The 22,962-nt window shown below is 47.0% G+C and overlaps 1 long non-coding RNA gene across 1 annotated transcript in view; it reads right to left on the reverse strand.

Annotated features, from left to right (window-relative positions):
• Positions 1 to 22,962, reverse strand: part of LOC111551032 — a 41,876-nt gene that overhangs the window by 15,562 nt on the left and 3,352 nt on the right. The window contains exon 2 of the long non-coding RNA XR_002734243.2: positions 511 to 769. This is a non-coding gene — a long non-coding RNA (uncharacterized LOC111551032). The remainder of the gene's footprint in view (positions 1 to 510; positions 770 to 22,962) is intronic.

The following is a 22,962-nucleotide window of genomic DNA, read 5'->3' on the forward strand; positions in this document are numbered from 1 at the left end:
CAGGCACTCACACACATTCATACACACGCACACACATATGCTCACACAGGCACTCACACACTTACACTCATATACACACGTGTATGCTCACACCCAGGCACACACACTCATACACACATGTGTATGCTCACACCCAGGCACTCACACTCATATACACGCACAGTCATATGCTCACACTCAGGCACTCACACACTCACATCCATATGCACACAGGCACTCACATTCATATGAGCACACACACACTGGCATTCATATGCACACACATATGCACACAGGCCACACATTCACATTCATATGCACACACACCGGCACTCACATTCACATTTAAGCCCCCCCCACACATTCATATACACATGTTCACACTCTCACATATTTGCATACACTCGCACTTGGAGGCACAGCACCACCGCCCGAGCACAGCGCAGCCTCCCACGTACTCCCCTCACCAGTATGGGGACAGATGGTAAAAGTTGACCGTCCCGTCCCGGGGTTGAGAACTGGCCCACTTACTCTGTGTTTACAGAGGTGAAGACCCAAGCTCACGGTGTGGCATAGAAAACACAGCCTGTTGAACAAGATTCTGCAGACCGCCCGCCTCCGTGGGTAGGAGGGCCTGACAGGTGTTTATTTCTCCTTTTCACAGTAACTGGGAAGTGACAGCAGCTCATGGCCGCTGCACCCGGCTGCCGTGTGGTTCATCGGACATTTCAGCTGTCTTGAAAATTGATATTGATTACTTCAGACCGTGCCGTCCATGGAGCGATTCATCCTGGCAGTTAGAGTGGGCAGAATGATTAGACTCCCCCCTCCACAGCTGCATTCCACACGTCCGCCTGGTCCTACGCTTGGTTTTAGAGATCTAATTAACACGCGTCGTCCAGTGATCTAGGAGAACATTATGCTAAGTGAAATAAGCCAGACACAGAAGGACAAATATGCCTGATGCTGCTTGCATGATGAATCTAAACGAGTCAGGCTTATAGGAGCGGAGAGCGGAACAGTGATTGCCAGGGGTGGGATGAGAGAGGGAGCATGGGGGAGGGGGAGGGGGCAGGATCAATCTGAGGACTGCAAAGTTTCAATTATACAAGATAAGTCCTAGGGATCTACTGTATAGCATGGGCGTATCATTAGCAACACTGTATTGTATACTTAAAATTTGCTGAAAGCATAGATCTTGTGCTTGTATCACAAAATAATTAATAACAGCAATTCAGAGGGTGGAAGGAGACTTTTGGAGGTGATGGATATGCTTACAGCATAAATTATGGTGATGGTTTCACAGGTGAGTACTTATCTCCAAACTCATCAAGTTGTAGACATGCAGTATGTATAGCTTTTTGTATGTCAATTAGACACCGATACTGATTTATTCTCCTTTTCAAGCCTTTTTAAAGGATCGCTTTAATCTGAGTTGTCCTTGAATATAAACAAGAAGACCAAGTTATCTTTCACAATTATTATTTTTGGCCACTTATAAATGAGATTTAAAAAAAATTAAACCATTTAAATAGCATGTATGACATATAGGAATTTTGTTCTGGGTATCTGCAATTTAATCCTAAAGCTTAAAATGTTATTTGTTCCTGCTTTACCCCAAACTACAAGATGTGTATTTGCTGTTGGTGACCTCTGAACCCACATCACAGGAGTTTGGTTTCTAAACGTGGACCCTTAATCTGTCCTCCTGGGCGGCCAGGCTCCCCGCTCCTCCCAAGCTCCAGAGGCTGTTTGTTACAAAACGGCGAGCATAAAAGGCCTTAGTGGGTATCATCTCACAAATCTCACAAAATCACCACTCCCTGTCAGGAGCAGGGGACCTCCTTGCAGGGCAATGAGCAGGAAATTAAACACATACACACACATATATACACATATACACACACACACATATACACACACATACACATGTACACACACACATACATACATACACATATACATACATACACACACACAGTTGGTGCAGTGACTGGCTCAGCTCTTGAAAGGGAGAAAAACCCAAAGAATGTTCTAGAAATTCCTAGGTGTCAGTTTGTCTTATTTTAATAATAGTCACTATGGAAACAAATCACCCACCTACTTCTTTTCCTACCTCCAAGTGAACAATGGGGTTTCCACTTTTCCTGGTATCCTGTTTCCTCTGCGCAGGAATTTCTTGTAGAGAATGTCTGTACAGTGCTGCTCATTGAACCTATGGTTTTCCCCACATGCCTGTTTCTGTTGTTTTAAACCTCCTCTGCCTCGTGGATTTTCACTCTGAAGGCTGAGGATCCTGAACCTCATCCTCTGGAATCCTGAGCGTTTTGTCTGGGGCTCCTTGTCTTGCTCAGGAGTGGAGAATCCAGCTGTGGGTGCAAAGCGGGGCCAGTGTGCCCCAGACGGCTACAAGGTGCCCTGCGCGAGACTCAGCGGAGTCTCACGGAGTTTCCTTTCCTTCCACGCCCCACTTGAGTTAGACAAACGGGAGTGTCCCAGAGGGTCATTTTCCATACTAAGCTGCCAATTCAGGAAAGAGCAAAATGCTAACGTGTGTGTGCTTTCTTCCTGTCCTGAACCCACACCCCAAATTCACTGTAGATTTGGTTGAAGCCCAGAAGTTTCTGTACATAGAGATTGCTGTCTGCCCAGTGCACGGGAGTCCCTCAGAGGGGCTCTCTGTGTCCCATGGATGCCCGGGACCCCTCACCTGCACCCCCACCTGCTCTCATCTCCAAGGACACGCTTTTGTTGGAATATTAAAAGGAAGTGTACTACGTCTAACTTTGTTTATTGCCTGCTGTTTCTATGACCTGTAGAGCACTCTTAGGTTTTTATTGTGTGAGATGGAAAATTACAGAAACATGCTAAGAACACACACACACACACACACACACACACACACACAAAACCCCAAACAGTTCTATGTAGCTGCAGTGTTCTCAAACAGAGCAGTAAAGAGGGCACACACCAGCAACTAATACAAAATGTATTAAAAATGAGAATAAAATGGCCATAGAGAATAATTTTTCTTATTTGAAAATCTATTTTTAAAAACAGAAAGAAGCTTGACCTAATATTACAGTGCCCCAAGTGTGCCTCAGGTACCTTGGGAAGACTTTTTGGGATTTTACCACTAATACTACTTTATGCTCTTACAGAGCCGTGATTTTCCAAACAGGCACAGCAACATGATACCAAAGCAATTGTTTGGAAATTAGGGGATAAAATTAATGCACCTGGGCCGGGCGCGGTGGCTCACGCCTGTAATCCCTGTACTTTGGGAGGCCAAGGTGGGTGGATCACAAGGTCAGGAGATCGAGACCATCCTGGCTAACACGGTTAAACTCCGTCTGTACTAAAAATACAAAAAATTAGCCGGGCGTGGTGGCGGGCGCCTGTAGTCCCAGCTACTTGGGAGGCTGAGGCAGGAGAATGGCATGAACTCGGGAGGTGGAGCTTGCAGTGAGCCGAGATTGCGCCACTGCACTCCAGCTTGGGGGACAGAGTGAGACTCCATCTCAAAAAAAAAAAAAAAAGATGCACCTGACAACTTGGCATATAAATTGCAAACCTGGTTTCCATTCTCCACCTTTTCCTGATCCATGCCCTCTGCAATGTGCCTTTGCTGCTCCTCTCATTAAGAGGTAGAGCCTGTTTTTATCACCCTTTGAACCTAGGCTCTCCTGTGACTCTCTTTAGCCACAGAATATGGCAGAAGTGATAACATGTTATCCCTGGGCTTAGGTCTCCAGGGATCTTACACACTTGCACTCCTTTTTGGCATACTTCAAGATAAAAGAGCACAGAGAAAAACCAAGAACCCCCAGCTGACAACATACACATGAGGGAACCCAAACTCCAACCAAAAGAGCCTCCTAGCAGAGGCCAGCCTAAATTGCTGACCCATAGAATCACGAACTCAGTAAAAGGCTATCACTTTAACCTTTGATGTTTTGGGCTTATAGGTAACTGACACACACCTTTTCTTTCTCATTTCAGCAACTCCTCATCACCCAGCAAAAGGTTATTGTTGTGCAAAAGGTTCTGTCAAAGAATCAGGAGACGGGCAGGGCGTAATGGCTCACACTTGTTATCCCAGCACTTTGGGAAGCTGAGGTGGGCGGATCACCTGAGGTCGGGAATTTGAGACCAGCCTGGCCAACATGGTGAAACCTTGTCTCTACTAAAAATACAAAAATTAGCGAAGCATAGTGGCACGTGCTTGTAATCCCAGCTACTCAGGAGGCTGAAGCAGAAGAATTGCTTAGGAGGCGGAAGTTGCAGTGAGCCAAGATCAAGCTACCACACTCCAGCCTGAGTGACAAGAGCAAAATTCCATCTCAAAATCAATCAATCAATCAATCAATCAATCAATCAGGAGATCTAGTCCTAGTCCTGGTTCTGAAATATTTAGCTGTGACCTTGAGCAGTCCTGTTCCTTTTCTGAGCATCAGCTGCTTTGTCTGCATGTCTACACACAAAGTATTTGTTATTTCTCGCTAGAATATCTGTGTGGAAGAAACTGACAGAGCAGCTTGAATTCTTCCCCACTTTGGTGTGAATGCCTTTAAGAATCATCTCAGACAAATCTATTCACATGACAAATACACCATTTGACTCAGCATTCCCACTTCCTTGCCCTTGTGCTGTGAAATTACACACATGGATATGCAAACACGATGTTCTAGAGTGTCTAGGGTGGCAATATTAGTGTGGCAAACATCAGGAAATAACCTGAATGCCCACTGAGGAACATGGTTGCACAAATCGTGGTGTATTTATACTATAAAATATTATACAGCTATTTTAAAATTCTCTGGAAGAGCTTTTATAATGTATTTTTTAAATGAGAGAAACAGGTTGCAGGGTATAATACATTTTTGTAAAGGAAACAAAATAACACAATCCTTTATATGTGTCCCTGGTTTCAGTGTGACTGGCCATGGAGAATGATTTAGAAGGAAGCCAACCAGGCTGCTGTCTGGGCTGGAGACAGAGGTAAGAGGTTTCCAATGGCAAATGTGTTGAAATGACCTTGGAGTTTAGGTATAGGGGGTTAGTTAACTTCATGATGGCACATCCATACAGTGAAATAATATTCAGCTGTTAAAAACAGTGATAATGATATCTGGGCACAGTGGCTCACGCCTGTAATCCCAACACTTTGGGACCAATGCAGGTGGATCGCTTGAGCCCAGGAGTTTGAGAGCAGCCTGGCAACGTGGCAAAACTCCGTCTCTACTAAAAATAAAAAATTTAGCTGTGCATGGTGGTGTGTTGTGCCTGTAATCCCAGCTACTCGGAAGGCTGAGGCACAAGAATTGCTTGAATCCGGAGGCAAAGGTTGCAACGAACTGAGACTGTGCCACTGCTCTCCTGCCTGGGTAACAGAATGAGACTCAGTCTCCAAAAAAAAAAAAAAAAAAAAAAAGAAGAAGGCCGGGCGCGGTGGCTCAAGCCTGTAATCCCAGCACTTTGGGAGGCCAAGACGGGCGGATCACGAGGTCAGGAGATCGAGATCACCCTGGCTAACATGGTGAAACCCCGTCTCTACTAAAAAATACAAAAAACTAGCCAGGCGAGATGGCAGCGCCTGTAGTCCCAGCTACTTGGGAGGCTGAGGAAGGAGAATGGTGTGAACTCGGGGGGCAGAGCTTGCAGTGAGCTGAGATCGGGCCACTGCACTCCAGCCTGGGCGACAGAGCAAGACTCCGTCTCAAAAAAAAAAAAAAATAAAAATAAAAACAAAGAAATAATAATGATACATAAAAATAATTACATATAGGACAGGCGCGGTGGCTCACGCCTATAATCCCAGCACTTTGGGAGGCCGAGGCGGGCGGATCAAGAGGTCAGGAGATTGAGACCATCCTGGCTAACACGGTTAAACCCCGTCTCTACTAAAAAAACACAAAAAATCAGCCATGCTTGGTGGCGGCGCCTGTAGTCCCAGCTACTTGGGAGGCTGAGGCAGGAGAATGGCGTGAACCTGGGAGGTGGAGCTTGCAGTGAGCCGAGATTGTGCCACTGCACTCCAGCCTGGGTGACAAAGCAAGACTCCATCTCAAAAAAAAAAATTAAATATATTTAAAATAATGATATTAATGAACATGAAATAACATTAAAGGAAGTAAAAATGTGTGAGCCTGTGCATTTGGAAAATGTTTAGGATGGACACTCATCAAATATCATGGTAATTATTAGTAATTGTGAGCTTATGAGTGGCTTTACTGTTATTTTTACATACTTACATTCTGTAATTTTGCTAAATTAATGTAGAAAAAAGGAAAGAGGTGGAGAGAGGCAGGAATGTTTAGTAACTCAAAGTGGTTTATTAATGTGGGGCAGAAAGAACCGAAAAGGATCGAGTCCTTCATAAACTCAACATCTCTGAATAATAAAAAGGTGAAAATATTTCAAAATGTTAACGATTACATGTGGAAGGTGGCTTTAGATACTTAGCCTAGTGAAATGGGTGACTGGCCATGTATAATGTCTTTGTCTCACACAAAGTGATGAGGATGAATGAGATAATTAATATTTATACAGTCCTTTAATATCCTGCAGAAAAGGCTGTTGCGTCAGATAATAGTGTACGCCACGGCTCAGTCTTCTGTCTCTCCTCGGACGGGACCCAAGCAGCCTCTTTCTGATGGTCTCCTGAAAGATCACCTGTGTATCTCACGAGGACTAAGTGTGGTCTTTGTGTCTGTAAACAAGAACACCTCGATTGGTGATATGATTTGGCTGTGTCCACACCCACATTTCATCTTGAATTGCCACGTGTTGTGGGAGGTAATTGAATAACGGAGGCAGGTCTCTCCCGTGCTGTTCTCATGAGAGCAAGTAAGTCTCCTGAGATCTGATGGTCATTATAAGGGGGTGTCTCCCTGCACAAGCTCTCTTTGCCTGCTGCCATCCACGTAAGATGTGACTTGCTCCTCCCTGCCTTTGGCCACAATTGTGAGGCTTCCCAGCCACATGGAACTGTGAGTTCAATTAAACCTCTTTCTTTTGTAAATTGCCCAGTCTCGAGTATGTCTTTATCAGCAGCATAAAAATAAACTAATACAATTGGAGAAAGACATTACATCTTTTTTTTTACCTTAAATTTTGTAAATCAAAACAATAACTACTTTTTACCTTCTGAAACTACATTTGTACTTGGATAGATGTTTTTTTATTGAAATATCAGCCTTGAATAAACTGTGTCTCAACCTGGCTTTACAAACCTTGACACAATAGGAATTTATAATTAAGCGGAAACAGTTAGCATAGATTAAAATGGAAATTAACTTAGACCAGGTGGGTGTGATTAGAATCAAAAGGAAACAGGGATATTTCCACTATGCAGCTTCCATTTGCCTACTTCTAGATGCCAACATCCACGCAGCTCTTCCCAGAGCCTGGGATTTATACAAAAATTCTAATCTATACCTAGACATGGAATTCCCTGGTATTCTAGCTAAAGAACCAGCTAGACTGAAAAGAACACATTGTAATGAAAAGACCATGTCTGAGAACAGCTTTACCCTCCGGTGAAATGTGGGTGAGACCTTCTTATTCTTCAGTCTTTGATGACTGAAGATTCTATAAGGCTTATAAGGTCTGTAGGGGCCGGTGAGTGAATAACAGGCATCTACAGACCAACTTAGTGTGTTAGTATAATCTCTTTTCACTCTGGGAAAAGGAAAAGGAAAAAATTATTTTTTCCACTTAGACTAATCACAAGTCTTAGCACATTTGAAAACATTCCAACGACAAAAAGGGTCGTTTCAGAACAAGAAGCTGGCCGGGTGTGGTGGCTCTTGCCTGTAATCCCAGCACTTTGGGAGGCTGAGGTAGGTGGGCGGATCACGAGGTCAGGAGATCGAGACCATCCAGGCTAACGTGGTGAAATCCAGTCTCTACTAAAAATACAAAAAATTAGCCGGGCGTGGTGGTGGGCACCTGTAGTCCCAGCTACTCGGGAGGCTGAGGCAGGAGAATGGTGTGAACCTGGGGGCAGAACTTGCAGTGAGCCGAGATCGCACCACCGCACTACAGCCTGGGTGACAGAGCGAGACTCCATCTCAAAAAAAAAAAAAAAAAAAACCATGAAGCCTTTGGGTCCCAAGTTTGGCAGCTTCTCTCCTTACTCCAATGATCGAACGGCAACTGCTCTGCAAGCTTCTCTGTGCCACTCCCCACCTCCACTGTCCTGCAGATTCCCTTTCCAAAATCATCAGTGTGTGATTTCCTTGGAATAAAAAGCAGATATGTAAGGTTACTCACTTTTTCCTAATGTTGAATCTTGCCTCTCAGTCACGTCAACCTGGCTTCACCCACTGTCAGTACTTCTCTCCCGTTTTACTATTTTATGTGTATATTTTATGCTGTGAGAAAGGGCACAATTATTTGTACCATAAGAAAGAACTCTTGTCATGAGAAGAAAGCCCCCAAAATACTCTGTAAAACTGTACTTCAACAGTTCATTGTTGTTGTTGTGAGAGGGATGGTTTGTGACCAGGCTTAGAAATGTTTTCCCCAAAAATTACATTCCAAAAACAATAAAAGCCATCTCAGAATTGAGGAGTGTTGCCTTCATTTCACATCGAGCACTCACGGTTTTCCAACTGTGGATGTTCCACATTTCTGCACATAAAATCTGGGTCCATGAAAGATCTGGTCTGGACTTCATTAGGGGAGGACATTTGTTATTAGTTGGGGTCCCTTCCCTGGCAAGAGGCAAGTCTGAGAACCGGCAAGTCTCAAAGCAGTTCCTCACGACTGCTGCTGTTACGTGTTACAGTCTGTGTACAAGTGGTTGAATTTTTTAAAAAATCACTCAGGAAATATGCTTTGTGCTCTATCATGTCTTGATACCATCAGTGAAGGAAAAAGTATGCCTTTGAGCTGGCCACAGTGACATGCATCTATGTCCCAGCTAGTCTGGAGGCCGAGGCAGGAAGATTGCTTGAGTCCAGGAGTTCAAGTCCAGCCTGGGCAACATAGTGAGACCTCGTCTCAAAAAGGAAAAAAAAAAGTATGCGTTTGAAGTCGTCAAACTGTTAGCGTAAGTGAGAAAATTACTCTTGGCGTTCTTCACGGAGAAGTCTCTGCCCAGGGCTGTGACAGCTGATTGAACGTAGCTGCTTATGAGGCTGTGGTTGACCTAAGGAATGAGTAGATACGCTAAGCCCAGATCAGGTTAGAAGTAAACGACACAAGGTCATCTTCTGAGGGCAAACTGCTGAAAATAACTTGTCAATCAAATGTTTAAAATTGAAGCACTGATTCCAATCATTCAGGGTCAGCAGTAGGGCTGGCAAGATGTACGACTTCCCAGTGTTTTGTTATTTGTGCCACAGCATCAGTAGGCGTTCATTCAGGAAACGTCTCTTGTGTGTTACATGCACAGAGTGAAGAAAGAATGACAAAAGCGCTGAGCTCCTGGAGTCAGGAAACTAGTGGAACAGACCAACTTCAACCGTGCAAATAATCCCACAAATCCGTCTCGCTGGAATGTGTGATGGGCACCATGAGGGAAAAGCCAGGGATGCTGTGGAAGAGAAGGACAAGGGCATCCACGTCCCACTGGGTGAGGGGAGCCAGGAAGCCACTCTGAGTCAGGAGCACCCCAGACATCACACCCTACCTGCCCATCCTTTCTTACTAGAGGTAACATCTGGTTCACTTGACGGCTGTCATCAAACAAGTAAAGCTTCCCCTGGAGTTAAACCTGCAGATCAGAGCACTGCCCAGGTGTAACTGGAGTGCAGGCAGCCAATGATTAAAGACAGAAATGAGAGACAAGATATTCCATTTACAGTGTTCATGTATTCCAACACCTCGTACAACGGGCTGAGCACAGACAGCGCTGTTGACATTAGGAACAGTGTCACGGGCTGTGTTTTACTTGCTCTGAATAGAAATTCGCTCATGGAAGAAAAACCTACTAAGGCCAACTTACATCAGCGGAGTGTCCTTGCGATGCCTGAGCTGTGCTCACCTGAAGGTGTCCACGACAAACTGAAGGAGCTCTTGTTGGTATATAAGGAAGTGGAATTCAGAGCACCCTCCTTCTATCCTTTTGTTTTATTTTCTATTTTTTCCAACTTCTGTTTCCACCAAGCTTCAAACATTGTGGATATTCCAGGTAGCGGCAGCAGGTGGTGCTTCGTGTGAGTGAGCAGCTTTATCCAGCGTTTGTGTCTGATGCATCGGAAGCTGCAGTTAAGTCGTTGTTTCCATCTGCATTCAGAAAGCGTCCCATCAGGGTGGTGGCTGGGTAATTCCAACGTCTACCATGAGAACTCCTGCTTAGCAGCTAGCTTTTGGAAGAGATTTGAGAGTAATTTTAACACACCCTTTCAAAAGATTCCACTTTAAAGGTAGATTTTTGTCACGTTAAACATGAACCAGCAGTTTTGCATAATGATAGGATAAAAGTATGACCTCTACAAGAAATACAAAACGTTGACTTCCAGAGGTAGCTGTTTCTAACAAAACAGGCTCTCTTTGTTGTACGTCTTAGCTCCGCTGCCTTTTCCACTGCTTCACAGGTGCCCATGTTCAATCCAGCTTTCCTGAATTAGGTATTAGCACGTTGCTAGATGCCCTCAGGTGACAACATTCAGATCAGTGAAATAACATAGTGATTCCTAGATAGAACACATTTCCTTTTCGTGTGTGCTACTGCGAAGTGTGTTCTGGTTGGGAGACATTTGGAATGCAACTCCTCTCATTAGCACCAATCATAGCAGTTTTCCTTTCCTCAAGTAGGTCTTTGTGCAATGTGAGCAAAAGTGCAAATGACACATGCACCTTATAAAGTCTTTCAAAGACGAGCTCTTGGGGGTGGCTTCACGTGGGGAGTAGGCTATCTGGAGAGGGTGGGCACCAAGGCATTACTCAGCCTGTCCATGGCGAGGGCTAATCTCCATACTGGGAAAACCATGAGGAGAGAGGGCTGGGTGGTGAGGAGCTCTGGAGTGCTTGTTTTGTGTGCACGCACACACATGCATGGACGAGGCGCCCAGGGAACGGAACTCTACCCCTGCTGGTCAGTACTAGCCTGGGGCCCCAGCCGTCTCTGCTCGCAGGGGCAAGAGGTGGAACGGAGAGAAAGGAAGCAGACAGACAGGGACGGGAGCCTCAGGAAACCTTGACACCTTGGGTTCCCAAATACGCCAGCCTCTCTCATTCACCCTCCAACCCACAGGCTTCACTCTCAGCCTCTTTGGGCAATTTTATTCCTCCCAGACATGACCCCCTCCCTGAATATGGCTTCCCCTGGGCTTTGAGAGGACCATGCTAAATCTTGATGAAACGTCGGGTTTTCCGTGCCATCCCTGCTGCAGGTGGACAGGTGTGGGGAGGTGGGGAGTAGTAGGGGCTCAGCAGTACCCCAGCTTCTTCTGCTCCTCCTGCTGGCCATGCCATGAGTGCAGCAGACACACTGGAAGGATGGCAGTTTGGCTTTGGGGTGATGGGGAAGGCAGACAGTCATTTCTATTCCCTGCTGTGAATGCACCAAACGCACACTGCATGATTTTGGTCTCAGACCTCTAGAGGCTGTGCCACACACCTCTTCCCTGAGAAATGTGCTGGACAGCCGGGGTCCTCATTCCAGTCCAGTCCTTCTTCGTGCCCATCAGCTCCTTCCTGCTTTGTTCAGCCATGGCTGCCCCAATTCAGTGCAGTGACAGGCGGTATTTTCCTCCTGGGAACTGGTCAGTTCCCTTCTTAGGTAGCTGGCCTCTGGCACCTTCTAACCACTGAAAAGTTGGGAATGAAAGAGTTTCTGGACCTTGGTCATTTAGATAATGGTACGCTGTGCCCTTGGACAGGTCAGGGCACTGCTCATGAAAAATCCCAGCATGCTCACCCTGTCACGTGCTGGGCCGCTTTTTTTTTGAGACAGTGTCTTGCTCTGTTGCCCAGGCTAGAGTGCAGTGGCACGATCTTGGCTCACTGCAGCCTCAACCTCCTGGGCTCAGGTGATCCTCCCACTTTAGCCTCCCAAGCAGCTGAGACTACAGGCACACATCACCACACCTGGCTAATTTTTGTATTTTTTATAGAGACGGTATTTTACTATGTGGCCCAGGCTGGTCTCACACTCCTGGGCTCAGATCATCCACCTGCCTCGGCCTCCCAAAGTGCTGGGATTACAGGCGTGAGCCACTGCGCCTGGCCTATTGGGCTGTTTGGGTAATGCCATCCGTGCCCCCTCCTGTGTGTCATGCGGGAACACCAATATTTTCTGATCGTATCTCTGAGCAGACATGGTATCAATGGCCAATAAAATAGGGCCTCCTGGAGACAGCCCGGAGAGCTGTGCAGACAGCCAGCCACGCACCACGGTAGATGGAAGCTAATTAAAAATGACTTATTAAACACTGCAGACATCACAGCCCAAAGCTGCGGAGGAACAAACACTCATGTTTCAACACTGGCTTTTCACAGGAAAGGCAGCCATGCTGTCGTGCTGGTAAGTCATTATTTGCCTTCCTGAAACTCACCCAAGGGTCTTCAGTCCTCCCCAGGCCCCATCCCCTGCCTTCTGTGTGCCTGTTACAAGCCCTGATATTGAAGTCATTCTGCTTCCTTAAAACTGAGGTGTTTAGAAAGGCAACAGATTGTACAATTTCATGTCAAGGACTTATTCTCAGAAAAATGACTCATCTTTATTTAAAGGGTCTATTCAAGTGAGAAATGAATCATTCTCACCTGATGGCCCTCACTTGGTGGGAGAGGGGGTGGAGGTTCGGGGAGAACCAAGTCTCTAAGCGCTCTTTGCTGACCCTCAGGCTTTGGGGCCTGAAGGAAAAGCTGTTTTTTAATGCAATTGACCTAAACCAAGTTTTTAAAGTATCTTTTTTTTTTTTTTTTTTTTTTTTTTTTTTTTTTTTTTTGAGACGGAGTCTTGCTCTGTCGCCCGGGCTGGAGTGCAGTGGCCCGATCTCAGCTCACTGCAAGCTCCGCCTCCCGGGTTCACGCCATTCTCCTGCCTCAGCCTCCGGAGTAGCTGGGACTACAGGCGCCCGCCACCTCGCCCGGCTAGTTTTTTGTATTTTTAATAGAGACGGGGTTTCACCGTGTTAGCCAGGATGGTCTTGATCTCCTGACCTTGTGATCCACCCGTCTCGGCCTCCCAAAGTGCTGGGATTACAGGCTTGAGCCACCGCGCCCGGCCTAAAGTATCTTTAAGTAGCCCCTCCTCCCCACCTTTTTTTTTGGACAATGAAACCATAGTTGCAACACCCAGAGCTTGGGCTTAGAACAACTTTGACAGGATCTGAAGCTGTGAAATTTGCATCCCTGTAACACAGTAACTTATCATGACAAAGATCTGTTGACGTCAATTCCTTTATTACTCTTATTTGTAGGCCAAGGGAGGGCCAGGGCCCTGATACTGTTGCCTTAGTGCTGTAAGGATTAGATCTGGGTCACTCTGACCTACAAATTGATACATGGCCCTGGAATAACCCACACATTTTGAAGAGGAAGAAACAAAACAATCAGTTACTAAAGGCTTGGCTGACTCCAGATCATGCAATTTCACGGGCTCCCGGGAGATGGCAGCCACTTTTTGGAAAACAGTCTCTAAAGGTACACAGAGCAATAGTGTGCTCACCCCTGGGGCCAGCCGTGGAAAAGTGGGGCCAGGTGCAGTAGCTCACTCCTGGAATCCCAGCACTTTGGGAGGCTGGGGCAGGAGGATCGCCTGAGGCCAGGCGTTTGAGACCAGGTTTGATAATAGAGCAAGACCCTGTCTCTACAAAAAGTACAATTAACTGGCTGTGGCATAGGCGTGCACCTGTGGTCCCAGCTACTCGAAGGCTGCAGTGGGAAGATCACTTGAGGCTGCAGTGAGCTGTAGTTGTTCCGCTGCACTCCAGCCTGGGTGCAGAGCAACACCCTATCTCAAAAAAATAAAATAAAATAAAAATAAAAATAAATGAAAGAAAAGAGAGAAAGAAAAAGAAAAAAGTAAAGTAGGAAGAAGGCAACACTTTGATTATCTTCTTTTTTTTTTTTTTTTTACAACAAAGCATTTGCTGGGTGACCAGCTGAGGGGCAGGACATGCAGGATGATAGTCACCTGCTGAAGAGGCACTTCTGACAGACTGGGGCGCCGCATAGTCTGCCCAGAGAACCATGTGTGAGTCTTTAAAATGGTCATAAATATGTGTAGGGATCATCACCTTATTTTTAGGGATTGTATCCATCTTAGGGGACCACCGGAACTCCGGAAATCATAGCCGATGCTAGGTTGACATTCAAAAGCACAACGAAACCGAGCAACCCCAAAGACCAGATTCCAAAACCAAAAGCAAAACGACAACAGCCAGATGCCTGAGAGGCCTGTGCAGCACCGGTGGCCACACCTGCAAGGGCAGAGCGAAGGAAGGGCCACACATTGCCAGCACCTTGAGCCTAGGTAGTGTGGATGAGGACTGCGTCCCTGGCGTGTTCCCTATTCACAGGCAGAGAAGCCAAGCCTCATGCAGTCTGTCTGCTGCGGGGGTGAGTGGGAGCTGGGTAGGGACCCCCCTGGCTCTTGGACACCAGCCCTCTGACAGGTGCTCCAAGCACCTCCACCAGTCTGCACGGGGACTCCCAGAGAGCAAGGGCATGGCTGTGCCCGCTTCTCTTTGAAGGCGATGCAGATGCACTTTGTTGTCAAGAAAGTTCCATTTTGCTGTTTGCTGTCTCAGCGCAAACCTTTTGGAAAATTAGCAAAGCCATACGGAGATTGGAATCTCATTTTCTCCAGTTTTATTTCAAATACAGAAAATGACCCCATGATGAATTTCAAAGCCACAGTTGGGTTTGTAGGGCTCTCAGACTCATCGAGGGGGTCTAACCCTGGAAAACCAAGGGTGTGCCACCATTTGCAATTCTCCCACAGAGGCCTGGGGTCACTCCCTTCCTGGGAACGCTGCTGCCTGGAAGGTCAAAGGCAGGGCAGTCAGGCGATCTCAGCATGGTGCTTTGTGGGTGCAGATCTGGAGAGGGGACATGGGGACTTGAGTGATGGGGGTGGGGGCTGTAAATGCAGGGCCAAGGGATGTGTCCATTTATTTCAAACTGATGGGACGTCCTGGCAGGGGACCACAAACTCATAGAAAAAGAAAAGCTGGCCAGGCACGGTGGGTCACACCTGTAATCCCCGCACTTTGGGAGGCCGAGGCAGGCGGATCATGAGGTCAGGAGATCGAGACCATCCTACCACAGTGAAACCCCATCTCTACTAAAAATACAAAAAAAAAAAAAAAAAAAGAAAAAGAAAAAAATTAGCCGGGCATGGTGGCATGTGCCTATAGTCTCAGCTACTCGGGAGGCTGAGGCAGGAGAATCGCTTCAACCTGGGAGGCAGAGGTTGCAGTGAGCCGAGATCGTGCCACTGCACTCCAGCCTGGGCAACAGAGCAATACTGAATCTCAAAAAAAAAAAAGAAAAAGAAAAGCTTACCAGTTTGTACCAGTTTGGCACACTTTCATGATATACTCACGTGTAGATTATTTTTAAAAGGACAACACCGGGAGGAATGATGAATACAGGACTCTGGCAATCACTGCTGAGTTGATGCAGCACAAATGCCTTGTCTTGATGTAAGTGGTTCAACAAAATGCTGGGACTTGGCACTGATGGGGTCAAGGCTTTCTATGAATGAATAAGCAGATGTGTAGCCTCCCCTCCCTCCTGACCTCTGTGAGGTGAGTTGCTGGGCTATGAATGACCACACAGCTAAGTGCAGAGAGAAGGGGAGCTTGGAGCATCCACACATTCAGGGCCCCTCTGGAATCACTAGAAACATTTGAAGCTTCATTTAAAGCACTCCTTATGTATCTCCCAGGTGTTAGGAAGAGTGATGTCCAACCTCGGCAGCTGCTGTGTTCCTCGGAGTAAAACAGAGATTGTGGGCATCATCCTCAAAAGGCCCCGTGGCGATCGCAGCACTGAGTCAATCACCTGCCAAGTGCACCAGGAATGCCCCATGCCTGGAACTGGCTGCCGTGGAGCACACAGAAGCGCAGCATGGGGGCCCTGCCAGGCGGAGCCATGGGGCCGCCCAGCTCATCCCCACCCTCCGAGAGCCCACGTGCCTCTGAGCATCAGCCACGGTCTGAGCTGGGCACAGAATCAACTCGTGGCCTCTTCAGTTTCCTCAGTGGTTTTCTCGTCCCTGCTTCTTAGAGAGAGCCAGGGAGGCAATTGAGAGAAATGGCAAAACAGGTCAAAATGGGGAGAAAGGGCCGCCAGCGCTGAGATCAACACTCATTGGGAGGCGCCCTGCTCTCCAGGTGCTGATAATTCAGATCACAAAACGCTCAGCCGGTCAGCTCTAATCGTGTAGCTGCACTGATTCTCTCTTCAAAATAAGAGCGAAGCTGTGTGTGTATTGATAACACCAGTGAGCCACTGTCAGCTTCTGATTCAAAATTGCCAGCTGTTTCTCATCAGACTTTCGGTGGCGCCTACCAGTGATGACACTGGGCAGGGGGCAGCCCCGACCTGGGTGAGAACAAGCTCTGGGGGATCCTCGCGTGCAGCCCGGGATGGGGACCACTACCGTCTGGGAAAACAAAGCTCGATGAGTGCACATTCGACTTTACTTACATTTTGATTTATTGTATTTATAATTATAGAGACAGTTATCTGCTCCTTGGGAAGTAGATTGAAGGAGAGAGAAGTAGAAAAATAGTTATGCACAATCTCATTACCCAGATATGCCCACTGTTGATATTTTGTCGTATTTCCTCCTGCGTTTTTATTACTGGGGTTTTTTTAAAGCATAATTGAAATCTTACAGTATATATGATTTTGGAAACTTGAAAAAAATTTAACATAAAAATTTCCTCATGCGTTAAACAATTTTGTAAACACAAAATGTAAACACCATTTTTAATGGCGGCATAGAACTGAAATATAGGCATGGACCACACTTTGAATTTTTTCCTCTTACATTATGATGTTAATATTGACTCCTTACTGAACCCTTGCTATTTGTAGACACTGTTTAAGCACTGTACATAAATTATCTGGTTTTAGCTCTCAAATCAAGGTTATGGAGTAGATACGGTTATTTTCCCAGTGTTATAGATGAGGAAACCAGGGCTCACTAGGGCTAATTTTCCTGATTAAGGTGCCAGGGCAAAGGACCCGCACCATGGTCTGTGTGAAAAGCCACTGGATTTTTCTCAGCATGTCTCCTTGGTCAGACGGAAACACCGAGGCCTGTCGCGACTATCCTTGAGAATTGTGAGAATTAAAAACGAGGCTGGGTGCGGTGGCTCAGGCCTGTAATCCCAGCACTTTGGGAGACCAAGACAGGTGGATCGCTTGAGTCCAGGAGTTCAAGAGCAGCCTGGGAAACATGGTGAAACCCCGTCTCTACTAAAAATAGAAAAATTAGCCAGGAGTGGTGGTGCCCACCTGTAGTCCCAGCTACTCGGGAGGCTGCGGTGGGAGGATCGCTTGAGCCTAGGAGGTTGAGGCTGCGGTGAGCCAAGATCTAGACAGGGCACTCCAGCCTGGGTGACAGAGGGAGACCCCGTCTCAAAAAAAATGGGCTGGGTGCAGTGGGTCAAGCCTGTAATCCCAACACTTTGGGAGGCCGAGATGGGCAGATCACGAGGTCAGGAGATCGAAACCATCCTGGCTAACATGGTGAAACCCCGTCTCACTAAAAAATACAAAAAACTAGACGGGCGAGGTGGCAGGTGCCTGTAGTCCCAGCTACTAGGGAGGCTGAGGCAGGAGAATGGCGGGAACCCAGGAGGCGGAGCTTGCAGTGAGCTGAGATCCGGCCACTGTACTCCAGCCAGGGCGACAGAGCAAGACTCTGTCTCAAAAAAAAAAAAAAAAAAAAGAAAAAAAGATGGACGGGGGCGGCGGGCGCCGTGGCTCACACTAGTAATCCCAGCACTTTGGGAGGCTGGGAGAATTGCTTGAGTCCAGGGTTCAAGGCTAGCCTGGGCAAGATTGTGAGACCCCCCCATCTCTACAGAAAAAAAAATAGTGGGGCATGGTGGTGCACACCTACAGCCCTAGCTGCCGGGGGAAGCTGATGGGAAGGGTCACTTGAGCCCGGGAAGTCAGGGGGCAGTTAGCCATGTTCATGACACTGTGTGGCAGAAGGAGACCCTGTCTCAAAAAACAAAACAAAGCAAAAGAAAAAAAACGGTTAAAGGATAAAGTTTACATGATGTGTTTTACCACATTAAAAAAAAAAAAGCTGCAAAGTTTCTCCCTATTGACTTGGGCTGGAGACCCTCCTTTGAAGAACCTGAAGTCGGGCCTCATTGCTAACCTATCACAGTAGGCAGAGACTTAGATGCCTGCTCGGCTAGACGCAGTGGCTCACGCCTGTAATCCCAGCACTTTGGGAGGCTGAGGTTGGTGGATCACGAGGTCAGGAGATCGAGACCATCCTGGCTAACACAGTGAACCCCTGTTTCTACTAAAAATACAAAAAAAAAAAATGAGCTGGGGGTGGTGGCAGGCGCCTGCACTCCCAGCTACTCCGGAGGCTGAGGCAGGAGAATGGCACGAACCCAGGAGGCAGAGCTTGCAGTGAGCTGAGATCAAGCCACTGCACTCCAACCTGAGTGACAGAATGAGACTCCCTGTCTCAAAAAAAATAAAAAAATAGATGCCTGCTCAAGGAGAGGAAATGAGGGAAAGGGGGGCCAGAGACGAGACCCAGGATCAATAAAAAATCACTTGGGAGTAACATGACCTCTTTCAGAGGACAAGCAGGAGAAGGTAGGCACTGCCACCTCAAGCGTATTCTCAACATGTGGGCTGAGCCCCAGAATCTGCCCCCTGCACTGGGCAGGTGCAGAGCCTGGGCTGCCCCTGCCTCTGTGAGCCAGACCCTTAAGGACCTTTGAAGGCCAGCAGCTCACACAACTCATGCTCTGCCCTCTGGCTTCATCTAGATACGGGATTCCAGAAATTTATGTTGATTGAAAACCACCGATCCAAAGGAACCTGCAGAATGCCAGGGAGACCCTTGGGAAAGGTGTGCAGGCTCTCACCCGGGCTTAGCTCCCTAGAGGGAGGGAAGAGTGGACGGGAAGGCTATGAGCTCCGTGGCCCCAGAGCAGCTGGGGTAACTGTGAAGTGAAACCAACCCAGCAGTCCCATAGACAGCTTTTTGGGATATACATAGAAATTGACCCTTTGGGTCTTTAAGCTTGAAACTTACATGTGTTTTATCTAAGTTCCTTCCTGGGAAAGGACTCCCCCAGGCCTCTGAGAAGGTATTGACTGAATTGAAACTCACCAGTTCACTGCATCCACACAGTGAGAAGCCAGGCCCCTCCTTAATCATGCTTGCTTCCTTCCCCCTCCCGAGTTCCTGTTTTCCCCATACACTGTTACATTTCTTCCTTGCTATACAAACCCCTAATTTTAGTCGGCCAGCAAGAGGGCTTTGAGACATCTTTCTCATCCACTGCAGCACCCGATTAAAGCCTTCTTCTTTGGCAAGGCTCATTGTCTCAGTCACTGGCCTTCTTTGCAGTGAACAGCAGGACTCTAAACTGAACCCCTGGTGTTTCCATAACAGAGAAAGGACTGAGCTTCAGCACTGACAGCCTCTGTAGCTGGGGCTGCAGTCAGGAACCAGCCCAGGCAGGTGCAGGGACAGCTCTCTGCACCAGGGGCAACAGGACCCAGAATCAGGAAGCAAATTCTAAAGACCTCTGAAGAGTCTATTTAAATATTAGAAAGTTCAAGTACTAAATCTTACACATTTTGCTGATAATTGAGCCCCAGGCTGTCACTTCCAACCTACTTACACCCAAAGACAATTCATGCAAGCTTGGTTACTTGAATTTTCAGCTCACAGAGTATTAGAAATACAATCTTTGGGGAAGGAACTGAGGGTGCTGCCTGAGCCAGGCAGGTAGAGGGGGCTCTGAGTCCTTCCCTGACTACAGAGTTCCAGGTTTTATGCAAGGAGGAAAATAACAGACAACTCTGTGGCTTCAGCCATTTACAGAGGATAAACAATATCAAGTACTGGGAATGGGGGCTCCAAGAGGAAATCTCCAGCCCCATGGTGGAATAAGTTTTCTTTCTTATTAGAACCTTTGTGACAATAGGTTAAGGACATTTGTTGCTGTGGGGAGGATTCCAGCAGAGCTGTGCCTTTCCCTGGAAGGCAGCAGAGGGTGCCTGAGCACTGAGAGGGAGCGAGCTTGCAGTCCTTGGCTGTCACTGCCTGCTGGGAGCCCATGTGGCTGCTTCTCCACTTGCAAGTGTCACGGGGCTACCAGAACAAGTGACACAAACCAGGGGGCTGAAAGCCACAGGATTTGACTCTCCCACAGTGCTGGAGGCCAGAAGTCTGACATCCACGTGTGGGAAGGCTGTGCTCCCTCTGAAGGCACCAGGGAAGGGTTCTTCCCCGTTTCCTCCAGCTCCTGGTGGCTCCCACAACCCTTGGTGCTCCCCAGTTGGTGGATGCATCACTGCACTCTCCACTCGCATCTCCCGATGGCGTTCTCTCATCTCCAGATTTCCCTCTTCTTTTAAGGCCACCAGCCGTCAGATCCAGGGCCCACTCTAATCCAGTATGACCTCCTAACTTGGTTATGTTTGTAAAGACCCTACTTCCAAATAAGGTCACAGTTTCGGGTGTGTGTTAGGTGGCCATGAACTGGGCGGGATGTTACTGAACCCAGCGCACCCATTCTTACCCCTTCCACTCTTCTGAGACTTGTGATTCAGCCAGCCAGAGCCCAGCCACTGCGGGCTGTCCAGGACGTTCCCTGTCCTGGGCTGAGGATGAGCAGGCAACACCGTGGAAACCGGCCTGAGGACGGCAGGCACTGGTGGGAACAGAGCCACGGGGCTCCCAGGAACACCCTCAGAGCTGCCTTCAGTTTGTACCTGGCACTCATGTTATTGCTGCGTTTATTGACATAGCCAAAAAAAAATCCCCTTCCCTGTGTTAGCTGGCCTGATTGGGGCTCCCCTTACAACCCAGAGTGTCTTGAGGGATGTCTCCCCAGGCACACAGAGGAGAAGCTGCCCCCTTTTTTTCCCCAAATGAGACAAAAGGAACTTTTCTGCTTTGGGAAAAAGTAACTGAAAAGGGACTTGGTTTGGGGGCCAGTCTATCTGCCATTGGTCCCCTCACTCTATAGCACAGGGCCAACTCTGGAGCCGAGGACCTTTTGGACAATTGAGGAGCTGTGCCCCCGGGCAGTGAACTGAAAGCAGTGCTGGGCATAAACCAGTTCTGGCGGGGACAGGAGACATGTGACACCTCTTGGCAGGTCCCAGTCCTGGGAGTCTTGGAATAGACACCAAAATGAGAAGAATCCAAATAAGGTCTGATGTAGACAGAGGAGACATTGCTAATTGGGGCACATCCTAAAGCAAGTCTTCAGTAGTTCTTGTGATCGTGTGTGGAAATCATATGGTAATAGGTATCAGTAATTGTAACAAATCATTAGGAATCACTAGAGGTAATGTGCCTCTTGAAGACAAATCTATTTGTCATTTTAATGAAAAAATAGTAAATATTTTAAAAGATGAAGACTTCAACTACCTGATAAATGTATTCTTAGGACACTCTTGACCATGTCAGATAAAATATAAGTCGCTCTGTGGCACTGCTATAAATGCATACATTTGCTCAGAGTGAGGAAGGACCCATTTGTGCTGTTTATAATAAAGGAAAACACATGAACTGAGATCTTTATTCAATACTTGCCGGGTGCGGTGGCTCACGCCTGTAATCCCAACACTTTGGGAGGCTGAGGCAGGCAGATCACTTGAGGTCAGGAGATCAAGAACAGCCTGGTCAACATAGTGAACTCCTGTCTCTACTTTAAAAAAAAAAAAAAAAATTAGGCTGGGTGTGGTGGCTCACGCCTGTAATCCCAGCACTTTGGGAGGCTGATGTGGGTGGATCACAAGGTCAGGAGATGGAAACCATCCTGGCCAACATGGTGAAACCCCATCTCTACTAAAAATACAAAAAAAATTAGCCGGGCGAGGTGGCGGGCGCCTGTAGTCCCAGCTGCTCGGGAGGCTGAGGCAGGAGAATGGTGTGAACCCAGGAGGTGGAGCTTGCAGTGAGCCGAGACCGCACCACTGTACTCCAGTCTGGGTGACACAGCGAGACTCCATCTCGAAAAAAAAAAAAAAATTAGCCAGGCCTGGTGGCAGGCACCTATAATGCCAGCTACTTGGAGGCTGAGGCAGGAGAATCTCTTGAACCCGGGAAATGGAGGTTGCAGTGAGCCGAGATGGTGCCATTGCACTCCAGCCTGGGTGTCACTGCAAGACTCCGACTCAAAAACAAAACAAAAAAACAAAGAACTTCAGTGCCAATTTATTTTTCTCCTTTTATAAAGAATCAAGAATTATATGAAGAATGAAATGTCACTTATTACTAATATGCAAGTTTGCATGGCTGATTAGATGAAGATTTTTCTCAGTAAATATAAATCTTTACTGCTAGGTATATATGCAAGAAAAATGAAAACACATGTTTCCACAAAAACCTGTACATGAATGTTCATAACAGGATTAATCAAAATAGCCAAAATGTAGAAACAACCCAACTGTCAACTGATGAGGAGATAAACATCATTGTGGTATATTTGCAAAATGGAATATTACCTAGTAATAAAAAGGAATGAGGTACTGGCATGCTATAACACGGATGAACTCTGAAATACTGTGTCACATCAGAGGAGCCAGTCACAAGCCACCATATGCTGCATGAGTCCATTCACCCCGAAGGCACAGGACAGGCAAATTCGTAGTGGCAGAAAGTGAAGTGGTAGGGATGGGGTTGGGTTAGGGACTGGAGTGTGGCTGCTAATGTATACAGGATTTCTTTTAGGAGGTCAAAAATGTTCTTTTTAAGATGGTTTGTTCATTTTTATTTTTTAAATTTACTTTTATTTTAGGTTTGTGGGTACATGTGAAGGTTACCTAGGTAAACATATGTCACAGGGG

The sequence above is a fragment of the Piliocolobus tephrosceles genome, chromosome 18 (genome assembly GCF_002776525.5).
Source record: "Piliocolobus tephrosceles isolate RC106 chromosome 18, ASM277652v3, whole genome shotgun sequence".
Taxonomy (NCBI): Eukaryota; Metazoa; Chordata; class Mammalia; order Primates; family Cercopithecidae; genus Piliocolobus; species Piliocolobus tephrosceles.